At 41.2% G+C, this 26,097-nt stretch overlaps 1 pseudogene; it reads right to left on the bottom strand.

Annotated features, from left to right (window-relative positions):
- Nucleotides 1–7,263: 7,263 nt before the first annotated feature.
- LOC124079484 (olfactory receptor 1468-like) lies at nucleotides 7,264–8,367 on the bottom strand (annotated as a pseudogene).
- Between the last annotated feature and the right edge of the window lie 17,730 nt (nucleotides 8,368–26,097).

Here is a 26,097-nt window from a genome sequence, read left to right on the forward strand (position 1 = left end):
CCCCATGCTCTAGAGCTGTGGGCTCCCTCCACCCATCACTCAAGTGGCCTTTCCTTCTGCTGGTCCAGATGCCAGGGACTTCCCATCCAAGGACTTTTCCTAATGTCCTTCACATTTCTCCAATGCTCATGCCTCCCCCTGGAATGCAGAACTGGAGAGGGGAATATTAACCATGGGGTGGGCCTCCAGGGTGGGCTCAGAGGCCCTCCTCTCTGGACTCTCTCTCCAACTCTAACTGTGCCTCAGCGACCTGCCCCAAAGCCCAGAAGCTGCTTGGGGTGGTCTGTGCAAGTGGGGGATCCATGTCCTTAGGGGGACATGATTTGGGGGCCTATTATAGGGGGAGAAAGGATGAAAGGTAGGGAGTTCAGGAGGGGACTAAGAAGACCCTGGAAGCTGGGAAACCACAGGCCCAGGGTGCACATAGCCACACCTGCTGTGCAGGGGACATAGATAGCACTTCAGTGAGGGGCCCAGGGTCTGTAGACTGGGGACCCTTGGGAGCCCTAGAAGGGGAGCAGGCACTGGGGAGGAACTTTTGGACTTCTGGACCCAAGAATCTGGAGTCCCTGCTGACTGACTGGGCCATTCACCAGTGTCAGAGAAGACAATATAAAACAGAAAAATGAATTGAATCACAATTTGGCCAAAACCGAGCATGAAGCTGATCTGCCTCTGCCTGTCCTTCCATCTGCAGGAAGGAAGCCAGGAGACAGAGGGAGAATCTGATCTTCCTCTTCTGTCCTACAGAAGCACTGCCATCCACAGGAACAAAGCTGGGATATGCAGTTGTGTAGGCTCAGGGGACCCTGCTGGGGAACTGATCAGTTCCCTCTAGCCCTACATTCCTTCCTGAGTTAGGGCTTTGGCCTGGCCAAAGCTTCCATCCTGGCCATGGGACGGTTGACTGCAGGGAGCTGGGATGTTGGTAGGAAATGGCAGGGATTGAGAAAAGGGCAATATGGAATTTCTTTGAAATTTTCTGATTTTTATTGGGCCTTGTCTCAGTCTCTCCGTCTTGTCCATCCTGCAGTCTTGAGGGATCTGGGGCTCCCTGTCTTCTGGCCCTTTATTGAGATCCCTTTAAGGGAACCCTGAGCTTGTGAGTGAAAAGAGCCAACCTGCAAAGATGCCCACTGCTTCCACCTAGTGGAAAACTTGGGAAACCTGCTCTGAAGCCTTGGCAATGCCTGCTTTAGGTAGGGTTGGCACCCACCCATCTTCATTCTGACAATTCCCCTGTCTCTGAATAATCTTTTCTGAAGACATTACTGATTGTCCATCAAGTGGTCTGGGTCTAAGTCGCTAGAATGGACTTGTCTTGGTCTGATCCAGCCCCTCATCAGGGACAGGTCCCAGTCCCTCCTTGACCAGAAGTTACAGACTGTTAAGAGTCAGTGTCAAAAGACCCTTTCTGAGCCAAATTTGAGCAATAAAGCAGGCTTAGAAAGAGTGGTTCCCAGGCTAAGCTTTTACCTGGAGTCCTGAAGCACTTGCCTGGGGTCCATCAGGAGCAGCACCAGGAGGGCTTGCAGTGGAGAAGGGGCCCTGGTCAGCATCTGCCCCCCTGCCCAGCCCAAGATTCCAGGTTCCCTGGCTGCCGTCACTGTCCTGTCCAAGTTACCAGGACCCCCTTTCACCTTATGGGCCTCCACTTTTCTCCAGGCCTCTGGGGCTGTCCACCATGAAAGTCATTGGGGACATCTGGGAGGATGTGGGGCTCAAAACAGGTGCTCAGATCTACCTTATTGCCCATCCTCCCAATGCTGCATGCATGGAGAACTTTGCTATCTCCTCATTTATCCTTGGGTTACATGCACCTAGGTGTGGTCCCAAAACCCAGTCCCTTCCTCCAATGGTAGAGCTAAGGGATCCCGGATCTCCTCTGCCTCATCCTCCCCCCATCAAAAGGGTGGATCCTGCAGTTCTTCCTGGGAGACCGTCTGAGATCAGGGGCAGGCTCCTGGAGGCCCCAGCTGTGGGGTCAATGAGGCATCACAACCGTGACCAGGTGAACCTGGCTGCTAACTCACACTCAGGGTCTTTGGGAAAACATTCTATCTGCAAATAAATTCTTTCTTTATTGTGTTACAAAACAACACACGTCACTGTGGAAACCTTGGGGAAGGTGGAGAAGGTGAGAGCAGGAGGAAGCTGTGGCCTGCATGGAGACGCACAGGAGACCTCAGCCCCTGAGTCAGGCCGGCATCTCTGCGGTCTGTGAGCAGGGAGATGGAGGCCTTACACACTCCGCTGCTGAAGCTGACCTGGAAGGTGCTTAGCAGATGCCTCCACTCCACCTCTGACCAGGGCTGGACGAGGCCTTCGTCTTCTTTCCACTCAGCAGGGCTGAGCAAGGCCATTGTCGCAGATGGCAGGGGACATCTGTAGTCTGGATTTTCCAAAGAGCCAACACTGCCTTTGCATCTGGAGGATGGCAATTTTTTAATTTACCTTTCCCTACAACCTATTCTTCCCTGCAGGGGCAGAAAGATGCACTTTTCAGGTCTGTGTCATTCCTCAAACCATGTGTGTCAGATCCTTTTTTCTAGTTAAGGTCCCCATCAATCTGTCCCTTTCATCCATGGACTGGACCCATCGTCTCAGCCCTAGTCAGGGGCACATTCTGCAGCCTCATTCCCTGCCAAAGACTAAAATTACCCCATCCCTGACCGTCCTCTAGAAACTCAGGAGACTCCCAGAATCTGCCAGGAGATCACTCCAGAAGAGACGTAGGAGCTCACCCTGCAGTGTGCACAAGTCTTCCATTGAGTGTGGTCACCAGGTCAAAACATTCATAGAGCCTGGTGCAGTGGCTCCTTTGCCTTCACTCCTCATCACAGAAGTATTTACTCCCTTGGTCTGAAACAGAATTTCCACTTCACATTGCAATGCACATTTCATGGGCTCATCCTGCCTTACTGGGTAAACACCTCCTCTTCTCCTTTCAAGTGCTTGGCAATTTCTAGAAGTGGACAAGTGAACAGAGTTTCTTTGATTGCTTCATCTGCATTATTGAGCCCAAGGAATGTGAGCTTGAGGCTGGGTTGTGTGCTTTTTTGCTTTCCAAAACTTCCTACTGGCTTATTGGGCTTGTAGCATATTTGGAGACAAGAACCCAGAGGAAATTGGTGAAGGCCTCCATCAGGCCACTGGAAACCCTGATCCTGCTAGGCACCAGGCCCATCAGCCAACTGCCATCTTGACACTGGAATTCTATGATGAACACTTGGGCCTTGCCTTATATATCAATCTCAGGAGTTCCTTGTCTGCCACAGACTGTTCTGTGGACAAAGGGATCACTGTCATTAACATAACTGCCACTCACCAACACAAGGCAGGTGGCATCTTGACCCTGAGGGTCTGGCTCTGCAAAGGAACAATCACACTAGAATTGACAGACAAAACTACACACACACATACCAGATGCCCACACACCTCCTTGCACATCACACAACCCAACACACATAGTCACATACACCCACTCAGCACACAGTATGACAACTCAAATGCCAAGAAACACACCATTCTGTCCAAACTGTGCTGTACAAACAACACACAACATGCACAGCATCCAACTATCCACACACAAACACAGCACACACACGACATGCACACATCACACACACACTGCCCATCCACACCATACTTTGGACGTTATTAAGGCTCTTTTGTGGTTCATTATTCAGCAAGTATATGGAAATTCTGTGCACATGTGTCCTTGTATCCTGCAGCTGCTGATCATGTTTCCTGTGTCGTGTGGGGTGGCCGTGGAAGCCTTGGGACCTGGAGGAGGGGCTTGCACTCCCCTGGGGCTCACCCTCCTGGGCCCTCCTGAGCCCTTCTGAGCCCTTCCTGCCCCTGCTGCATCTAGTGATACACTGAGGGATCAGGGCCCAGCCCTTCTGTTGCCCATCTGCTGCTCAGGCTACACCTGGGTATCCACAGGACAGCAGCCACACCACATAACTCAGTTTCCCCATGCCCTCAAGCTGTGGACTCCCTCCACCCCTCACCTTTCCTTCTGTTGACCCAGATGCCAGGGGCTTTCCATTGAAGGGATTTGCCCCATGTCCTTCACATTTCTCCAGTGAGCTGGACTCCAGCTGCTGCCTCCTAGAATGCAAAACTAGGGAGGGGGATATTAACCATAGGGTGGGCCTCCAGGGTGGGGTTCGGAGGCCCTCCCCTCTAGACTCTCACTCCAGCCCTGACTATGCCCCAGTGACCTGCCCTGAAGCCCAGGAGCTGCTTGAGGGTGGTCTAGGAAGGTGGGGGGCTCCATGCCCTTAGGAGGACTTGCTGAAGGGGCCTGGTACAGGGGGAAAAGGGAAGAAAGGTGGGGAGTCCAAGAGGGGACTGAAGAGACACTGGAAGCTGGGATACCACATGCCCAGGCTGGTCATAGCTTCTAACTGTGCAGGGGACATGGACAGCATCTCAGTGAGGGGCCCAGGGTCAGTAGGCTGGGAACCCTTGGGAGTTTCAGCAGAGGAGCAAGCATAGGGGATGTCATTTTTTTTATTCCCAGGGCCCAACAATCTAGAGTCCCTGCTGACTGGATAGGGGCACTCACCAACATCAGAAATAAGAAAAGACAATATAAAAAGAAAAAAAATGAATTCAATCACAATTTGGCCAAATCAAAGGAAGATGCTGATCTGCCTCCACCTGTCCCATAGAAGCAGTGCCATCTACAGGAACGAAGCTGGGAGACACAGACGTGTAGATCCACTGTGTCTGGAGCTCTTGTTCCTCCCCTCAGTGCTGCTCCTCCCACTGGGTACAGAGCAGAACACGGTGAGTATGTCCCCAAAAATCTGGACTAAAGACAGGGAAGAAGAACCCACTCTCAATCTCCAACACTTCCTCTAGGGAAGAGCTGACCAACCTGGGAAAGAGTCTAGGTGACTGAGAAGGTGGATCATGAAGCTGACTGTGGCTGTCATCAGTGAATAAGAGCCCAGAAGGGACAAAAAGAGAGCCTAGGAGGAGGGCAGAGCCCTGCTCCCAACCTTTCCCAGGGAGGACCCTGAGAAGGAGGCAGCCTGTGCAGAAGGAGGCTCAGGGGTAGGTACAGGAAATCTCTGCCTCAGGGCTCTGAACCTCAGGACAGCCATCTCTGGCACAGTGCAGAAAGGCACCCTGCAGAATGCCTGTCAGCAGCCACAGATCTATCTACTAAGTAAGAGGACAGAACAACCCAACCAGGACAGCCAGATGTCTCCAGGAATCATCACAAGCTGGGGTGATGAAGGACCACCATGACTTGAAAGTACTCCTGCACCACACGAGAGGCAGCCAAGAAATTCAAACTCCCAGCATCTCAAGAGCCCAAAACAAAACACACAACAAACTCTTCAAGGGACAGGCAAGAAAGAAAATATTCACTCAACAACAAAGATCAAAAGGAAAAACACCCACCATATTCTCATAAAGAAGTAACACTAGAGAGAGGGTGGTACTCACTAGTAGGCAACAAAGAACCAACTGCAATGAAGACACACTGGGGTGAGGCCCCTGGACACAGAGGTGCTTTAGCACTGGTGGGCAAAGAGTGCTCACCCACAGGAACCAAAAGAAATTGAGCACTGGGGGGCGAGGGGCTCTCACAGAGGAGACTCATCACTGAGCAGGAGGGTACTCACACTCAGGCCGCTGAGGAGACTGCGTGCTGGTGGGCAAGGGGAGCTCACACTCAGGATTCACACAACACAGATTCTTTTAGAGAATATCCTTCAGGGCTATATCTCGGGTACCACAGCGATGGAGGGACAGTGGTGGTTTCTCACTGGTCTCAGGAAGTTCTCCATGATGGTGAGAAATGGTCCTTTGCCATATTTCACTATATCCTGTCAAGGTAGGAATTGCTCCTTATCCACAGATCCCAGTGGGTTTCTACTCTGGTAAAATGATAGAATCTAGAACTCAGAGAATTCTGAGCAATGGTGGGTGAGGGGTGATCACTGAGAGGACACAGAGGAGAGTGAGCACTGTTAGGTGAGGGGAGCTCACCCTAGAATCAAGAGGAAACTGAACACAGTTGAGCAAGGGGCCCTCACCCTCATGACCCAGAAGAGACTGAGTACTGCTGAGCGTGAAGGAAACAAACAGATCAAGGACCATTCCATAGTGCTGCCAAGAGTTTAAGAAAAATAACTGCATTGTTGGTGGTACAATAACTTGGGAGACTGAGACAGGAGGATAGCAAATTTGAGGCTAGCCTCAGCAACCTAGAGAGACCCTACTAAAATTAAAAATACAGAGGACTAGGGATATAGCTCAGTGGTAAAGCACTCCAGTACCAAAAAAAGGGGAAGGAGGAAGGAAGGAAATTAAAAATGGATAACTCTTTCTCTTTCAGAAGTGGGAGTAGAATGAGAAGAAACTGTAGAATCAGATGGTCTGTGATTTTATACAGGTTCAAACTGGCCCTCTTTGTGATATGAGAAAATGTTGAGCTTCAATTTAAGCCTGCAAAACAACAATGCTATTTTTTCTATTCCCATTGAATTGTCATGAGAGTAGGAAAAAAAAAAACAGAAAATACATTGTCAAAATCCAAAATACCAAATAGAAGAGAGGTGTTCTTACAAACTAAAAATTTTAACTAACCTCTAGTTACTCTTCCTCTTACTGGGGGAAAAATAATAATAAAGTTTCATTTTAGGTAATCACCAGGATATGTACAAAATGAAATATTGTAGCAAAAATAAAATATCCATTTTAAAAAAAGAAATATCCATTTATGTTTAGGTCAAGTCAGAAAATGTTAAATATGAAAATAAATCCAGGAGAGGGAGCGAAGAAGGCTTCAAGATAAAATGATGTGAAAATGTCTGCAGGAGAGCATATGTAAGAGACATTGGGGGAGCACTGGAGGGCGAGGGGCTCTCACCCACAAGGTTGAGATTTTTGTATCTTATTTAGTATTAACCTAAGATTATAGAGTACTATTTAAAAATGACACCAGAGACAAAGCAGAGTTCTAGATAAAATGATAAGATCCTGGGATAACTTAAGGATGCCAGGCATGGACATCACATCAAACAGTAATTCTTACACCTGGCTTTCCCAGGATCACTTGGGAAAGACAAAGAAAGGCAAAATCAGATCACCAAGACCCCCTTCCCTAGATGAACTGCTCAGCTAAGCTTCCTCTCCTTTACATATTGAACCACTGTGTAGTGTGCTACGTCAACAAAGGTTCCCAAGGTGAGGGGAAAAATCTGGAATAATATTCCAATATTAATATCCATACATTCACTGGAAAAAAATGATATGAAAATCACAAGTGTTTCCATAAAACACAGAGAGATTTTTCTTCTTACAAACAACTCTTCCTAGGGCTCCCTTCATGTCTCTGTTCCTTAGGCTGTAGATGAAGGGGTTCAGCATGGGAGTCACCACTGTGTACATCAGAGCCATGATGGGTTCTTTCACAGTAGAATTATTAGCTGATGGACATAAATAGAGGCCAATAATTGTCCCAAAGAACAGTGACACCATGGAAATGTGGGAGCCACACGTGGAGAAGGCCTTGTGAATACCACGAGAAGAAGGGACCTTGAGGATGGAGGAGAAAATTCATGCATAAGATATAATGATGAGTAAGAATGGGAAGAAAACAATGATCCTCCCATGATAAATATCACTAGCTCCTTGACATGAGAGTCAGAGGAGGCCAGCTTAAGCACAGCAGACAAGTCACAGAAAAAGTGGGGGATCATGTCATCCACACAAAAAAGACGGTCTTAGGTGGAGTTATAGCTCAGTTGGTACAGTGATTGCTGCACATGTACAAGGCCCTGGGCTCAATTCCCAGCATCACAAAAAACAAAACAAACAAAAAAAAAAAAAAACTAGTCTTGCCATAAGCAGAGTGTGCAACAGGGCATGGAGCATGGTCAGCACCCAGGATAGCACCACCAGGGAGAGACAGAGCCAGAGCTTGGGGCTCATGATGGTGGTGTAGTGCAGCGGGAAGCAGGTGGCCACATAGTAGTCATAGGTCATGGCCACAAGGAAGAAGTTCTCCAGGTCTCCAAAAAACAGGAGGAAGTACATTTGAGTCAGGCAGCCTGCATAGGGGTTGGAGGGAATTTGAATCTGCATGTTCTGCAACAGTTTAGGAATGTTCACAGAGGAAAAACAGAGGTCAGAAAAGGACAAGTTGCTGAGAAACAAATACATAGGCATGTGCAGATGGGAGTCCAGGTGAATGAGGATGATGGGGAGGACCTTCCCTAGGACAGAGGTAAGATACATGGCCAGGAACAAGGCATAGAACAGGTTTTGGTGTTCTGGCTGGATGGGCAGGTCTAGGAGGAGAAACTCTGAGATGAGAGTTTGGTTCCTTCCTATCATGCTCTGTCTCCAGTCTCTTAAAGAGACAATAATACAGTCCTTTAGAAACTCAAATAAAATCACATATTTCTATGATATATAACCTGTTAGGGGTCTATCAAAAATCTTTATTGCACTCTTTGCAATAATTACCATCTTATACCACAATGTGTATAATTATAATCTTTTTAAAAAAGACATGATATTTGCTTCACTTCTTTTTAACATGGTATAATATTCCATTCTTTTGTAAACATTTCTGACACACAAAATGTATTGATGTGGTCTGATTTGGTTTGGTTTTTGCTTTTCTGCCAGGCCAGTCACCCTCAGTGATTATAACTGGGTCCTGCTTTTTCAGTTTCTGACATGGTCATGCTCTTTAGGAATTTTTCTAAACTTTGCAGCCTTCTAACTCAACATATACTCCCAAGAAAAACTCATGTACTTCAAAGTTTCAAATGTCATTTAAAACTCAAGTGTTGACCTCTTTCTATCCTACAGAACCCTATTTTAAGACTTAATGATTATCTTCCCTTGAATGTACCACAGGCATAGTAAGTAAAACAGACCCCAAGTGAAATTCATGATCTCTGCCTGCTCCTTTCCCAACCCTGTCCTCCTGTCTCTCATATTAAGTAAAAGGAATTCAGGCTCAAACTCAGAAACCTGAGAGTTTTATTTCACTCACTCATTTCTCTCACCATCCATATCCAATCCAGCAAGTCCTACAGAGTCTGCACTGCATTCTGAATTCATCCACTCTTTGTTCCAAACATCACTACCTTAGATAAGCTGACCTCCTATATCACTTGAACTGTGCGAACTGCCTCTTAAATTCCTGCTTCTAAGCTTCAATACCCTTCTCCTCCAAATACTTTCTTTTGCACTGTGACATTATAAGATGAAATTCTGGTCATCCCTCTCTTCTGATTACATCCAGTGATAGATTCTCAATGCTCTTAAGAAAAAAGGCAAAGTTCCCTTCAGGAGCACAAATGACACTTCATTACCTGATCCTTTCCCACTTCCTCAGCCTCTCCTGGCTGCACGATGCCTCTTGCCTCCCCTGTCTGCAGTGCTGGGTTGAAGCCATCATTTCTAGGCTCCAGTGTTTCGCACTTGCTGTTTCTCCTGCCTCCCGCCTGCTTTCCTTGCCTCCCTCTTCACCTGGCCTACCCCCTCCTCTTTCAGGGGTATTACGTGGCACTTGCTAAGCTAAACCTTCCTTGTATCATGCTACAATTTCCACAGCATCCTGGACTCATCTCATGGCACTCAGTGCCCTGATCCCTGGTTGATAGCTGACTTCCCATTGATTAGGAACTCCATGAAGAAAAGTCATGTCTGCCTCATGACTGCAGCAGGGCAGCCCCCGGCCTGGAGCCTGACGTGGTCAGTGTCCCATAAATACTTACTGACTGCCTTTCAGGCTGAGGCACACATTCCTTCACTTTAAAAGACAGCAAAATCTAGTTAAAATTGCTGCTATTGTCAATTGTTTTCAGACCAAGAACTCACTTATTTACCATTTAGCTATGCATTTTGACACTCTGTTTCAAACTTCATGGATGTAATTTTGCAAACATGGAAAACATTAGGGTACATTAGATCTACTGCTCATTTCACTACTTTGTATTGAGTTGGTCTAAAACTCCCCCCTTCTTTAAGTCCCTAGGAACCTAGGAGGTTTCTAGTCTTACTTATTTATTTATTAAGTGTAGATGGACACAATACCTTTATTTTTTGTTGTTTATTTTTATGTGGTGCTGAGAATCAAACCCAGAGCCTCATATATGCAAGGCCAGCACTCTACCACTGAGCTACAACCACAGCACCTGGTCTAAAAGTCTTTTATGATTCATTTCACCTTATGTCATTGATATTGGTGTGGGGAAAAATTAACATGATGGTAATTTTAGAAATTATGGGGGAAACAAAAACAATTCTACCTTCAAGCCCTTAATTGAGTTCTTCCTCCACTATCCACAGCCCATACGATGGTTAATTTCATGGTTAGTTTCATTTCATTTCAACTCTGCTAGGCCCTAGTACCTAATGTATAAGTCTTAGTTAGATTTTCATCACTATGACCAAAATCCCTGACATAAGCAACTTAAAGGTGGAAAGTTTCTTTGGGTTCACAGTTTGGGGTTTCCGTCCATGGATGTCTGGCTCTGTTGCTCTAGGCCTGAGGTGAGGCAGATCAAAATGATGTAAGAATGTAGTGAAGGAAAGCTGCTCAGCTCATGGCAGCAGGATGCAGAAAGAGAGTAAAGAGGGAGGGAAGGGCCCAGAGATAAACCCCTTCCAGCACCTGTCTCCAGTGACCTGTTTCCTCCATCTAGGTCCCACCTCCCTCCAGTCCATTCCACCCTCAATGGATTAATCCATTGATGAAGTCAGAGGCCTTAGATCCAATCACTTCCCCAAAGCCCCACCTCTGAACACATGAGACTGGTGGCCATTCCAGATCCAAACCACACCACCTTGTTTTGGTCAAACACCAATCTAGATGGTTCTGGGAAGGCATTGTAATATGATTAACGTTCAAATCAATAAAACAAATCACCCTTCTTGGGGCGGGGGTGTCTTGCCTTAAAAGGAAAGTCTGCTGAAGAGAAAAGGGTTCTACTCCAGTTTGCCTTCAGACCCAAGATGGTAGCGTCAACACTACTGGGCATCTGCTCTACTGACCTGCCCTGTAGATTTCAGACCTGCCAGTCCCATGATCATGCGAGTTAATTTCTTAAAATGAATCTCTTTTTCACTCTTTATCCCATTCTTCTCTACCCCTTCCTCTTTATCTACACATATTTATCTGTGTAAATGGTCTGGTTCTGATTTCTGGAAAATTCTGACTCTAATATAACTGTACCCCAAATCTGACAAATAAATCAGAGTAGGGGCATTAATAGATGTAAGGAGCTCCTTAACTAAAAAGACATAATGGAAGCCAACCACTGGGATCTTCACCCTGGTGGTGGTGGTGGTGGTGTTTAATTCTGCTGCATTAGCAGTTTTTACCCTTGAACATTACCTGCTGACATTGCAATGGGAAGAAAATGTCTACTGCAAATCATACACCTGGTTTCTCACAATTTTTCTTTCCTTGTAACTGAGGAAATTCCATCCTGGATGTCAAGAGTGTGACTATGAATCACAAACAAGAGGCATCACTTTCAGCTGCTGTGCTGAGGATGGATTAACCTTCATGTCTCCCTGACCCATGAAATAAGGAATTCTCAGTGTGGGGTGTGCATAGGAATCAGTGAGGGCAGTGCTTCTAGACTTTAATGTACATGCAACTCACTTGGGCATAATGTTAAAATACTTATCTGACTTCATGGTTCAGCTTTTATATTTTTCCTTAATATCCACAGAAATTCAATGTTTTGGTAGATGGGTTGAACAGGAATAGGAAGGACAAACATTTTCTTTAAATTGCAGATTATTGGATCCTCTCAGAAAAATTTAATCCCAATGTCTGAAGAGGAGGGCTGTCCAAAAAATGTTAATTCTTTACAGATGATTTTAAAAGAAAGCCTATTGCATTAAAGCCTACCTAGCTCACAGAGCTGTCATTATGTTGAAATGATATAATCTTGTTGTTGTATCATAAGATATACTGCACATTGATATTTATCATTAACAATTCAACTTGCAGACATTAGACAAAATACTTATAGAATGTTGGGAAGATGTGAGAGGCAGAGGGGTATAGAACAGATAAGCCATCCCATTAAAAAAAAAATCTTAGAGAACGCATAACCTGGAAAAACTATACCTTCAAATTGAAAAGACACTACAGGTGAAATAAGCACCATCCTTCTTGATTTACCTAGGATTTCTAAGAGTGACCTCTGACCTGAGATCCATCTCCCCTCATTCATTGTAGGCATGTGAAGTAAAAACCTCTAAAGTCATAATCTGTGTCTACACCACCCCAGCTCATATCTCTTGCTACTCATTGCTGCACCTTAGGGAACCGGCTCCCGATGGACTTCAGATCCTGGGATAACTAATTATAAACAAAGTAATTACTCAGGACCTCACTAAGACAATTCTCTCAGAGTCCTGCGCAGTGAGTGATTATAGCCATTGATCACACCTGACTATACTTTGGGGAACACTGAGGATAGAAACAAGCTCAGGGATGGATGCTTAATCACTGGCTGCTTGGGGAATGGGCAGGAGTTCTGTGCTATGCCTATATAAGGAAAGGACAAGAATGAAAAAAAAATGAACACCTCCACATCATGTCCAATACTTTCTCAGGTCAAGTTAGAAAAAGAAGCCCAGATTCCACATTATTTAGTTACTTTTGCCTCCTTACCTCTCTAGGAAAACCTTCATAGCACCCATCATTAACACCATCCCAAATACTCTTCATATATATCAGATGACCTCCTAATGTCATGGTCTATGTTCCTGAAATTGATTACAAGGCCATACCATCATTTATATTCCCTTCTTCAACTGCCTGCTCCATATGGCCCCAGAACTTGGAAGTCACCAACTAAATTAAGTCCTGTGTGTGGTGATATGGTGCAAACTTCATTCCTAAGGAATCTGCATCCTCTATAGTCTTGCCTTTATTGGGTTGTTATAGATTATATTAACATTTATTTCTAGACATGAAAATAGGATGTGATACCCCCAAATTACCCCAGGTTTTCAGACTCAGTCCTCCCCACTCTAGATGTGTACAAACAACCTTTTCCTTGGTATCAGTTTTAATCGCCTCTGTTCTTTGTGCATTGGTTTACTAAGAACCAAAAAACAAAATACAGAGAAAGAGACTGTACTGTATTTCCAATTTCCAAATCAGTAAAACAGTTGTTACATCCCTGGCAGAAGAGCACATGCACTGAGAAATACATATTTTGATACACCATTTTAGGTTCATCAGTCTCATCTCCTCGTTCAGCCACAGCTGCAGGAACCAGCTCTGCACTGGCTTCAACCAGCTTGAGTGGCTGCAACTTGACATCACCTTCCTTTAATCCTTCTCCATCTGCTCCTTAATTTTTGTTCTGGGACTTTTTATTTTATTTTGGTACTGGGATTGAACTCAGGGACACTCAACCACTGAGCCATATCCCCAGCCCCTTTTTTTGTATTTTATTTAGAGATACAGTCTCATTGAGTTGCTTGGTGCCTCACTAAGTTGCTGAGGCTGGCTTTGAACTCACAATCTTCATGCCTCAGCCTCCCAAGACGCTGGGATTACAGGTGTGTGCCACTGCACCTGTCTCTGGGACTTTTATGACTCCAGAGAAAGATGTTATGGGAACTCTCCTCATACTCACACTAATAACAAGGTCTATGATGCATTTTAAGTTAATTATTTTAGAGAATGAGAGGAATGAAGTAAAGGGTTTTGTTGTTGTTGTTGTTGTTGTTGTTGTTATTGTTTTGTTTCTTTAGCATGAGAAATCTGATTTCTCCAGCATCATTTGTTGAAGGCTATATTCCACTGATTTGCCTTGGTTACAGTATTAAAAATCAATGGAGGATATAAGAGTGAATCTAGTTCTGCATTTTATGCTATTATGACTCTCAATAGTGATATATGTTTCTATCTTTTCTTTAATATCACACTTACTTGGTCATTGTCACTTAATAGATTAGAAATAAGAAATGTGAAACTTTCTATTTTGCTCTTCTCTTTCAAAACTGATTTTAATTTCTAGCTTTGCCTTCACGTATAAGTTCTATAGTAAGATCATCAATTTGTACACAAAAGAATCTTGTTGGAATTATGATTGGAATTTTGCTGAATCCTGAGAAAAGTTTTTGAAGAGTCAACATCTTAAGAATATTGAGTCTTCCAGTCCAGACCATAGTATGCATTTCCATTTCCATTTCTTACATCTTTTATTTCTTTAATCAGTGTTTTATAGTTTTGAGACACAATAGTTCCACTTATCCATGTTCTCATTTTTCCTGATTTCAGTTACTTCCACTAAACCATAGTCCTACAATATTTAATGAAAAATTCCAGAAGTAATTGTCGTGTTCTTTTTTTGCCCTTTCTCATTACATAATAATAAAAGGGTTGATTTTTCAATTCTCAAACAATCCTTAAAATTATTTTGAACTCAATGAAAAGGAAAGTACATCTTATAAAAATTACCAGGATGCAACAAAAGCAGTCCCTAGAGAAAAACTTATAGCATTAAATGCATGTATTCAAAAGTAAAAAAGATCTAAAGATGATTGTCCCTACTTCTATTTTATCAAGTTAGAAAAAGAAGAGTAAATTAAATTTAAATTAAACAGAATTAAATAAATAATAGAATGAGAATAGAAATCAACGTAATTGAAGCAGAAATCAATAAAGAAAACCAGTGAAACTAAAAGCTGCTTCTTTGAAAAGATCTATGAAATTAAGCTGCCTCTAGTCAGACTAAGAGAGAGAAAGGAAGAGATAGAGACAAATGACATAAATACTTACATCAGGAATAAAATAATATTGTGAACAACTATATTACCATCAATTCACTAATCTAGATGCAAGAGACCAATTCCTTGAAAGAAAAAAAATCTCACAAGTGCACCCAGGAAGAAATAGATGATCGGAATAGGCCTGTACCAATCAAGGAACTAGAGCCAATAAGTAATTACCTTCTAAAAGAGAAAGTGACAAACCCAAATAGTATATTTGGGTATATTCTACCAACATTTAAGGAGAAAATTATACCAATTCTGTAGAACCTCTTTGGAATAAAGAAGAAGATGGAATACTTCTTAATTCATTCTATGAGAACAGAATTATCATAATACCAAAACCCAATAAAGACATTACAAGAAAAGTACAGTCAATTATCTTTCATGAATACAGATGTAAAAATTCTCAACCAAAAATATTAGCAAATGAAATACAATCATGTATAAAAAGAATTATAAACCATGACCAACTGAAATCTATCCAAGTGATATATGAGGTTGGTTCAACATTCAAAAATCAATGATGTAAAGTCCATCACATCACAACCTATAGAAAAAAAATCATATGATCAAATCATTAAATGCAGAGAAAATCACTTGTCAAAATCCAGTACCCATTCATGAAAAATAAAAACCTGGTAAGTTAGGTGGAGCTAGGAAGAACCTCAACTTCAGAAAGAATGGCTACCAAATAACCTACAGCTGATATACTTAATGGTGGGAAACTTAATTCATTCTCCCTAAAATCAAAAAAAAAGGCAAGCATGTTGCTTATCATCTCTGCTTTTCCACATAGTACTAGAAATCGCAGCTAATGTGATAAAAAGGGAAAAACAAATAGTGATAGATTGGAAAAGCAGGAATAAAACTGTCTGTGTCTGATGCTGACATGGTCCTCTAAGCATAGTAAACCAAAAAAATTTCACAAAATAACTCCATAACTAACAAATGGGTTATAGGAAGTTTGTATGATTCAAGCTAATATACATGAGTCAATTGATTTCCTGCACTCTAACAATGAGAATGTGGAATTTTATATTAAAAACACAATGTCATTTTTATTCTCATCCCCCTAAAATGTAATATTTTGGAATAAATCTAACAAAAATACATCAAAGATCTATAGGAGCAAGAAATATAAAGCACTGATGAAAGAAATAAAGAAAAATAAAATACACGAATATTCTTTGTTAGCAAGTCATGCATTTGATAAGAGATTAATATCCAGTATATTTAAGGAACACAAACTCTATTGAAAGAAAATAGATAATCCCATTAAGAAATGGGCAAGGGCCCTGAAATAGATATTTCTCAAAAGAAGACATATAAACAGTAACACAATTAAATACTAAGTTTTCTACAGCCTTGCCTCCGTCGTCAACAGAGAAGGGCCTAGCTGCCTTGGGTTCCCCCTGGGCCTCCAGCACTGCCTCCTTCCTCCCCCTGGAACTCTTGGATCTCCAGGTGCTGCCAGAGGTATGTCTTGATTACAGAGGGAGATCCTCCAACTAGGCCAACTTGGAGTCCTTTCTGTTGTGAAGCTGGCCAGGCATGTGCGCAGTGAACCTGTGGGCATGGCCTCCCCATTGACCTCAATGCCTTTTGTTGCAGAGAGATGGGAGCAGGGTGTGTTTGCATGAAGGTCTGCTGCTGGCTTGCTTCTGCCAGGAGGTGGACATCAGCAGTGTGGGAGACAAGGCCAGGGGAGCCCTCACTTGGAGCATAGGGTGAGGGTCACATACCTCCTACCCATCTGGCTTCCTGGACTTTGACTTCCCAAGAAGAAATATCAGGGCACATTGACAGGGAGGATCAGATTCCTAACTCTGAATATTTGTACTGGCTCCTTGTTCAGGGTCAAGCTAAAATAAATTAGCCAGATGATTCCAGCAAGTAGCCAGGACTGCAGAGACGCTCCAATGCAAAGGGAGAAGGACTTGCCATTCTCAAAAACAGAACTGGTGTCCTCATCCAGCCTCTGAATGACTGTTTCTTTGCTGTCCTCTGCCTTCCCAAGTCCCTCTTGAGTCAGTTACAGCCCAAGCTTCATGTAGCCTCAGAATTTTCCTCCTTTACCAAGGCTGAGTCCATACTGCCCCATCCCAGAGCAATGCTAATCCCTTGTCATAAACCGTGTGCATCATCTTCAGAACTACAAAAGCAATACGAGCTAACAACAATTTTTTAAGCCACAAAAAAACCCTGGTTATCTGCTGCCTCATGCTCAGCCTTATCACTTTCCTCCCTTAAAAAAAAACTCTCCCTGTCCCTGCTGCTTATTATTCCTATTGTCCTGCATGTTTCTGACCTTAAAAGAAGGCATGGCTCCTGCTGTAGCCACTGAATGCTGCTGAGAGTCTCCCTTGATTGGGATGGCTATTTTATTTTTGAGAAGGAAAAAAAAAGTTGTGTGTATGTATGTGTGTGTGTGTGTGTATACACACACACACACACACACACACACACACATATATATATATATATGGGGCATATAGCTATATATAAAGAGATAAGGGTATTTATGAAATAAGAAAATTATGGGAAAATTCAGACTTTAAAGCACAGTTAGACCTGGGACCTATGCTGAGATCTGAGCCTTTGGAAGACATGTTGGGTTTCCTTCCCTCCCAGAGGTGGTGTGACTGCTGGTAGTGCCTTCTATGGTTGTGTTGCTCAGTGTGCAAGTGTTTGTTCAGAGGATATTTTCTTTTGTTCACAAATAAAAACTGTTGGTGTAGCTGTATTAAACACCATCAGCAGAGTGAAGGTTCCAGCAATCTGAGCTCAGGTATGAGCTTCCTACATCTCTTAATGTGCCTCCTCTGTTTTATTTAACAGTTTGGGTTGTGCAGAAGAAAACAGAAGTGTGTGTGTTTGGGTGGGGGATTTATGTTAAAGATAGCACATGGTCCTGGGGACTGATAAGTCTGATATCTGCAGAGTAGGCCCACCTTCTGGGATCCCTGGAAAGAGGAGAATGTTATAGTCTTGAGTCCAAAATATTCTGGAGGAAGAAATTTTTGTCTTTAGAAACTCAAGATTTTTCTGTTAAGTCCTTCAAATGACTGTACAAGGCTCATCACATTAGGGAGGGTATTATGGTTTGAATGTGAGGTGTTCCCCAAAAGCTCACATGTGAGATAATGCAAGAAGGTTCAGAGAAGAAATTATTGTATTACAAGAGCCTTAACCCAATCAGTGAATTAATCCCTTGATAGAGATTAATTGAGTGGTAACTGGAAACGGTAGGGTGTGGCTGGAGGAGATGGGAATTGGGATGTGGCTTTGGGTATATATTTGTATCTGGCAAGTGAAGACCTCTCTCTCTCTGCTTTCTGATCACCATGTGAGCTGCTTCCCTCTGCCACACTCTTATGCCATAATGTTCAACCTCACTTCAAGCCTTGAGGAATGGAGCTGGCCTCCTATGGACTGAAACCTCCAAAACTGAGCACCTAAATAAACTTTTCCTCCTCTACAATTGTGTTAATCAGGTCCTTTAGTCACAGCAGCAAAAAAGCTGCCTAAAACAGAGGGTAATCTACTTTACTCAAGGTCTAATGATTTAAATTTTAATACTTTTTAAATTTTTTAAATGTATTTTTTAATTAATTTATTTATTTTAATTAGGTATATATGACAAAATAATAAATTTTGATTCATTGTACACAATCGCAGCACAACTTTACATTTTGTGGTTGTACATGATGTAGCGTCACACCATATGTGCAGTCATACATGTACCTAGGGTGATGATGTCCATCTCATAAAATACCTTCGCAGCAACATTTAGAACTGTTATTTGGTATCAGGGCGTAGCCAATTTGACACATAACAGTTAACCATCACTTATGGTGTGAACATCTGAAGAAGAATTGAAGCAAAGTCTTAAAAAAATGCACCTTTCCTCCCCATACCTTACAAAATGTTCATCATATTTATTTTTCCCACATCAATGGAATCATGTGGATTAAAATAGAAGGATGTTTGTTTTGAGTCACTGGTATCACTGAAAAGTATAGCACATTCCATGTACCCTAATATTTTTTGTAAATACGAAATTACATGCGTGACCTTGGTACTAGAATGTCAAAATTTAGGGCTCAATAGGTAAGTCTAGTGAATTCTAATTCTGGGAAGATTTAGCGGGAGAGTAATCCTAACTTAACGGGACTTTGTTGCCTTTAAAGTTGAAGGAATCTGTCTTAGCCTGAAGAACAGCCAACAAATACTGAAGAAGCCTTGGCCACATCAGGCACCATGCCAGGGGCTGCCCTGCTGCAGGTATGAGGCAGGCATGGAGTTTCCTGCATGGAGTTTACAATCTGGTGGGAAGTCAGCTACCCACCAGTGATCAGGACATCCAGTGGTCTGACATGAGTGCAGGAGGCTGTGGGACCTGCAGCAGGACTCACCTGATCTGGGGAAAAGAGCAAGGTTTGTGTTAGCAAGTGCCATATAACATCCCTGAAGGATAAATCAGGATGGGCCAAGCAAAGAGGAAGCAGAGGGGAGAAAGTGATAGGCTGGGGGAACAGTGAGTCTAACATGCTAGAGACAATAATTTGCAACCTTATTGCTGGAGAGTGGGATGCAAGGGTCATGGTGGGGACAGAGGAGACAGTGGAGGTAGATACAGGTCAAATAATGAAGTACAATTTGTCCTTTGAAAGTGACTTTGCCTTTGTCTTAAGACCAATGATAACACAGTACGCTACTCACCAGACAAGACTTGATTATTATGTTCAGAAAACACTCTTAAGTTCAAGTTCAAATCAATGAGAGCTTTATTAACCTGGCCAGGGGCTGTCACCCTGGGCCCCAGAACAATGGAGTTGGCCAACCAAGGACTGAACCTGCAAAACTGTGAGCTAAAATAAACTTTTCCTCCTCTAAGTTTTTCTTATTAAGTCACAGTTTTTCTTGTTTGGGTCGCAGACAAAAAAAAAAAAAAAACTAGCACAATGCACAACCTCAAACTCTAGGTTCCAAACAAGTGTTCTCCTTTTCCTTTTCCTCATACAATGATTAACGATATCAACCTCCCATGTGGTTACCTGAGAAACCACTTCTGTGTGTAAGTGGTGGGGGGTATATTCACAAAAGTAGATTATGATGATTTGGGGGGCTTTGGGTGCCGCCCCCGACCTGCTCGGGCAGCTGAACTTCAGGTCGCTTGTAATTTGCAGGGACACCAAATAAAACCCAGACACAAATTACCTTTACACAAGCTTCAGGATAGCTTCTCAACTCTCAGCCTTGGGCTCCCCAAAGGGGAGAGCAAGAGAAAGTCATGAGAGACTGGCAAGAGAGAGAGAGCACGTTTGGAAGTGGGCTTTTCTGGGGGACTCTTGTTCTTTAGAAAGTTCTATCCAAAAAAGGCCAAAAGGGGCAGGGTTACAAGGATCAGGTAAGTGAAACACAACCCCAGGGCGACACCTATACCTGAAGACCCACCTTTACTATCCGAGCTGGGCAACGCCCAAGTCACCAGGAATTGTAGTGATTGCTCAGAGCCTCCCGCTTCGGGACTGGAAGGCATGGGTCATTCAGAGCGGCTCCCCACATTTGGGACTTGCACTTTTCCCTTGATCTTCTCTGAAACCATCTTGAAAGGGCCCTATTCTGCCATTGGCAATGGCCCCCATTAATATTTCTGCTATTTCCCAGCGCCCTTGATCTTGAGGCTGCAAGTGCTTCAGATGGTCAGTATATGTCCTTGAGACCCTACTTGTGCCAAAGCTGCAGTGTTCCTTGAAAAGGCAAAGAAAGTCTCTCTCTCTCTCTCTCTCTCTCTCTCTCTCTCTCTCTCTCTCTCTCCCTGCCTGCACACTTTAACACTTGACCCCTGAGTAGTCCCTCTCCGTGTCCTCTGCCTCACAGAGTTGGCTGAAAGCAGAGCTTGTATCCCTTCTCCAATCCTCAGACTCTTTGTTTTTTGTTTATTTGTTTGTTTTGTTGTTGTTGTTGTTTTGAGTGAACCAGGGGATATGACAGATCTCACACTGACCAGTCCATCCTGCTTCCCTCTCTCCCCTGCTCAGGCACCTAGCCCCCACTCCTGTCCCAATTAACTAGTTGAAATAGGTGCCGTTATATCCTGTCCCAACAGCATATCAGACCTAAACATCTGTTATTATATGGGTTGAATTGTGTCACCCAAAAAGGTATGTTGAAGTCACAACCCACAGCACTTGTGAATATGACCTTACTTTGTATTTTGTATTCAAGTTAAAATGAAGCCATGGGGGTGATCTCTAGTCTAATATAAGCAATGCCCATTTAAGGAGAGGAAAAAAAAAAGCTATGTGAAGACAGAGACACAGAGAGTGCACCATGTGATGCTGAAAGCAGAAAATAAAGAAATAGAGCTACCAGCTAAAAACCCCATGGCCTGAGGACTACCCCTAGAGCCGGACAGAGGCAAGGGAGGGTCTGCTCAGTCTGATGGGGACCAAGGCCCTGCCGACACCTCACTTTGAACTTCTTTTCTCCGGAACACAGAGAAAATAAATTTCTATTAATTTAAACTGCCAAAAAATAAAAGAAGCAGACTACGGTTCACAACATTTTGCAATACACATACAATATTCCTTTGAGTACTGTTCTCAATTGTTTTTTTAATCTCCATGTGGTTGTTAAGGTAACACCGGTTTTTATCATAAGTAAACTCTGAAATCTCAGTGTCAAACTACAACAAAAAAAAGTATTAGTGACAAGACAAAGGATTAATATTTAAATTAAATCCATTTTACACCAGAAAAATCTAACAAAAAATGAATCCTGTACTCAATTGCACTGAAAACTAGGTACAAGAACTATAGGGAGGCAAAAAGCTATCTTCTGATAGATACAAAAGAATACCACAATAAAAGGACACATAGAATAACCTCAGAAAGCTTATAACATTTAATTTTTTTCATTTTTATTTTCATTTATATTAAACTGTCACAGAAAAAAATCATGAAAATTGTACATATTAACAGGACAGCATGCAACATTTTAACAAATGTAAATATTGTACAATGTTTTAATTAAGTTTTCTAAGTCCTCAAACATTTGCCATTTCTTTATTTTTTCCAGCTTATTGAAATATACAGTACATTATGGTAACCTATCAGCCAAATAGCACACTGAACTTCTTGTTCCTACCTTACTGTAACTTTGTAGCCATCCATCAATGTCTCTCCATTCTTCCCTGCCCCACCCTACTTTCTCCAGCCTTGGATAACCACCATTCTACTCTCAATTTTTATGAGATTGACTTCTTTAGATTCAACATTACAGTGAGACTTGTCTGTATTTCCCTAACTGATTTCACTTAACATAATTGTCTCCAGTTCCATCCATGTTGTCACAAAGGAAAGGATTTCATTATTTTCATGTCTGAATTGTATTCCATTATGTATATATGCTACAGTTTCTTTACCCATTTATCACCTGGTGGACACTAAGATTGTTTTCATCTCTTAGCTGTTATGAATAGAACTGCAAGGAACATTGGAATTCAGATGTCTTTTCGTCATACTGATTTCATTTCCTTAGATCTATACCCAGGAGTAGGATTGCTGAATATGGTGGTTCTAGTTTTAATTATTTAGGATCTTTAACATTGTTTTCCATATCAGCTATACTAATTTACATTCCCCTCCACAGTGAGCAAGTATTCCCTTTACTTCACATCCTTGCCTCCCAGCCCTTGTTATGTTCAGTCTCTTTGATAGTAGCCATTTTTACTGGAGTAAGATGATGCCTAATTATGCTTTTGATTTGCATTTTCTTGGTGATAAGTGATGTTCAGCATTTTTTCAAATGTTGGTATGTCTTCTTTTGAGAAATGTCTGTTTAGCTCTATTGCCCCCTTTTCAGTCAGGTTTTTGGGTTTTTTGCTATTGAAGTTTCTTAGTTCCTTATATATTCTGTATATAAAGATATTGTCAGAAGTATACTTTGCAAATATTTTCTTCCATTGTGTTGCCTGTTTCTTAACTCTCTATTCTTTTATTTGCAGTGTAGACATTTTTTGGTTTGAAGTAATCCCATTTGTTTATTTTTGCTTTTGTTTCATGTGCTTTGGGGATCTTGTGCAAAAATTCCTGGCCCATTCCAATGTTCTAAAGCATTTCCTCTCTGTTGTTTCTAGTTGCTTCATTTTTATGTTTAAGTTATTAATGTGTTTTGAGTTGGTTTTTACTAGATAGAGTGTAAAGAGATAGGGGAGAGAGAGAGAGAGAGAGAGAGAGAGAGAGAGAGAGAGAGAGAGAGAGAGAGAGAGAGATCTAGGTGGATATTCAATTTTCCTTGCACCATTTATTGAAAACACTGTCCTTCAATGTTTTCTTAGGACTTGTATCAAAAATCAGTTAGTTGGTTGTAGATGCATGAGTTTGCTTCCAGGTTCTCTTTGTATTGTTGATTTATGTGTGTTTCTATGCCAATACCATGCTGTTTTAATTACAACTTTCAGGTCATGCAATACCTCCTGTTTTTTCTTTTTGCTCAGGATAGCTTTGACTATTCCGGGTTTTTGTTCTCATATAAAACCTAAAACTACTTTTTCTAGTTATGTGAAGAATATCATTGATTTTTTTATATTTATTTTTTAATTATAGTTGAACATAATACCGTAATTTTATTTATTTGTTTTTCTGTGGTGCTGAGGATCAAACCCAGGGCCTCACACATGCTAGGTGAGTGCTCTACCACTGAGCCACAACCCCAGCCCCATGTCATTGATATTTTGATAGGTATTGCACTAAATCTATAGATCTCTTGGGGCAAGATGGACATTTTAACAATATCAATTATTCCAATGCATGAACAGGGTGTACCATCACACTTTTGTATGTCATCTTCAATTTCTTTTATCAATTTTCATAAGATGTTTTATGATTTTTATATAGAAATAGTTCACATTTGGGGTTATATTTATTCATAGGTCTTTTACTTAATCATTTTCAGCTATTATAAATGGTATTGTTTCCTTGATTTCTAATTTATATAATTCACTATTTGCATACAATGCTACTAATGTTTGTTTGATGATTCTGTATCCTGCAACTTGCTAAATTTATCTACTAGTTCTAGTAGGGGGTTTTTGGTGGAGTTTGGGGGGTCTTCTATATATAAGATCATGTAATATGCAAGGAGTGACAAATTCAATTTCCCTTCCTCCACAGAAGTAGCCAGATACCTTTTCCTAAAGTAAATTGAGACTCTATTTTATTCCACTGATCTATGTGTCTTCTACTTAACTATTCCTACCTCGAAGTTCTCAACATTCACATTATTTTTTCCAATGATTTCTCATATGTACATTGTCTTTTCTCACTTGACTTGGCCCACAAATGATCTTTAATTTGTTGCATGATCATTGTGCATACATATGGAATACATGACAGTGTGATGTTTCAGTACGTGCATTGACCATAAAATGAACAGATCATGATAATTGACATAACCTTTACCTCAAGCATTTATCATTTCTTTGTGTTGGGAACATTCAATATTTGCTCTATCAGCCATTTTGAAATTATGATTAATTGTTGTAGTCATCCTACTGTGTTGCAGAACATTAGAAAATATTCCTGCTACCCAAATTCTATGAGACCAACTTTTTTTTTCTACAAGATATTTTGCTATTTACTGCTATTAACCTTAAAATTCAACTTTGTTATAAATGCTCTCTGCATTTCTTGCCATAACATACTTTTTTTTCTTACATTGTTACTTATGTTAAACAGAATTCGTCCTATCATTCTTCTAGGATTATGACTTTTTAGTTTTGAATTTTTATTTTGATTACCTTTTTGGTAGATTTGAAGAAGAAATGGTTCATGGATGCTATATTTATTATATTCTCATGTATTTTAGACAGTTCTTTTGTATATGTGCTTACACCTAAAGGGTAAATTCACTAGATAAGAAATTTTGTGGATATGCTTTGCCATTGAAATATAATTTTCCAAACCACCTGTGGAATAATCTTTGTGAAGACTGTCTACTCCATCTTTCCTTCACCTCTCACATATCATCTCCTCCTTGATGCTTATAGAATTATTCCTCCAAACCTCCAGTTCAATCATTTCAAACTATATTTAAAAGTCTATCTTTCTATCTTTCTTCATTTCAAGAACATTTTCTACTATTATACCTTGGGATATTATTTTTGTTCCTTTTTTTTCTCCATTTAGACCAATAATTTTTTTCAGGAGGTTTTAAATTTTTACACCTCAATTGATAAAACTAAGATGATAATTATTCTTTTATTAACTCAAGTGAAAACAGGATTTAAAATATTATGTTTCTATAAATATTATCACTGAAGAAGTGAGGTGTATGACTGAACTTAAACCTGTGACATTCAAAGCAAAGGTTACTAGCTCAATGTCAAATTAGTTTTTATTTCTAATACTCTATGAAATCCTCAGGCCATTTTCATTTGTTTATATCATGTCTATCACTTTGCCTCAATCCATTCTTTCGTTCTTCCCTTTCTCTCTCATTTCTCTCCACATATCTCTCACCCTTTTATCAATTACTGATAATTTTTGACACAAAGACACTTACCACTAACTAGTCCAGGTTTCAGAATCTCCCTCAAACAAGAGTAATTTTATACAATGTTACTATATCATGATTAGACTCAGAAATTTAACATTGATGCAAAAATATTTAATATGCAACTTGTATACCAATTTTCTAACTATAAAAGCATTATTCACAAATTTTTAACATATACTATATATACTATTTCATTCACTGATTTAAAGTGTACATTTAAATAGTTATTTTTTGTGTATTTTCCCAGATTGATGCATCCTTCACCACAATTTTAAAACTTAATCATTACCCCAATTAATAACTACTCTTTATTTCTCCATATGTACGGATACTCAGCAATTTGCAACAACATTCTATCTTTATGATTTTCCTAGACTTAATATTTCTTAGGAATAGAATTATACAATATATGGTCTTTATGGCTGCCTTATTTCAATTAAAATATTGTTTTCAAGGTACATGTATGTTTTTTTTCATTTATTTTATAGGTGCACAAAATTATATAGAATAGTGAGATTCATTGCTATGTATGCATAATATAATTCGGTCACTTTTGTTCTCCAGCTCAAGGTACATTTATGTAATAGTATGTATCAATATTTTATTTTGTTTCTGGGTAACTACATAGAAGTTATGTGAATCAATAAACAGAATGTAGGATAAAGAATATATGTGAGTAGATAATGAAGCTCAAATTTGTGTAACTCAGAAATCATCAAGTAAAGAATGTCCATT

This window comes from Marmota monax, unplaced genomic scaffold (genome assembly GCF_021218885.2).
Source record: "Marmota monax isolate L192 unplaced genomic scaffold, Marmota_monax_Labrador192_F-V1.1 WCK01_AAM20220418_F8-fsc00218, whole genome shotgun sequence".
NCBI lineage: Eukaryota > Metazoa > Chordata > Mammalia > Rodentia > Sciuridae > Marmota > Marmota monax.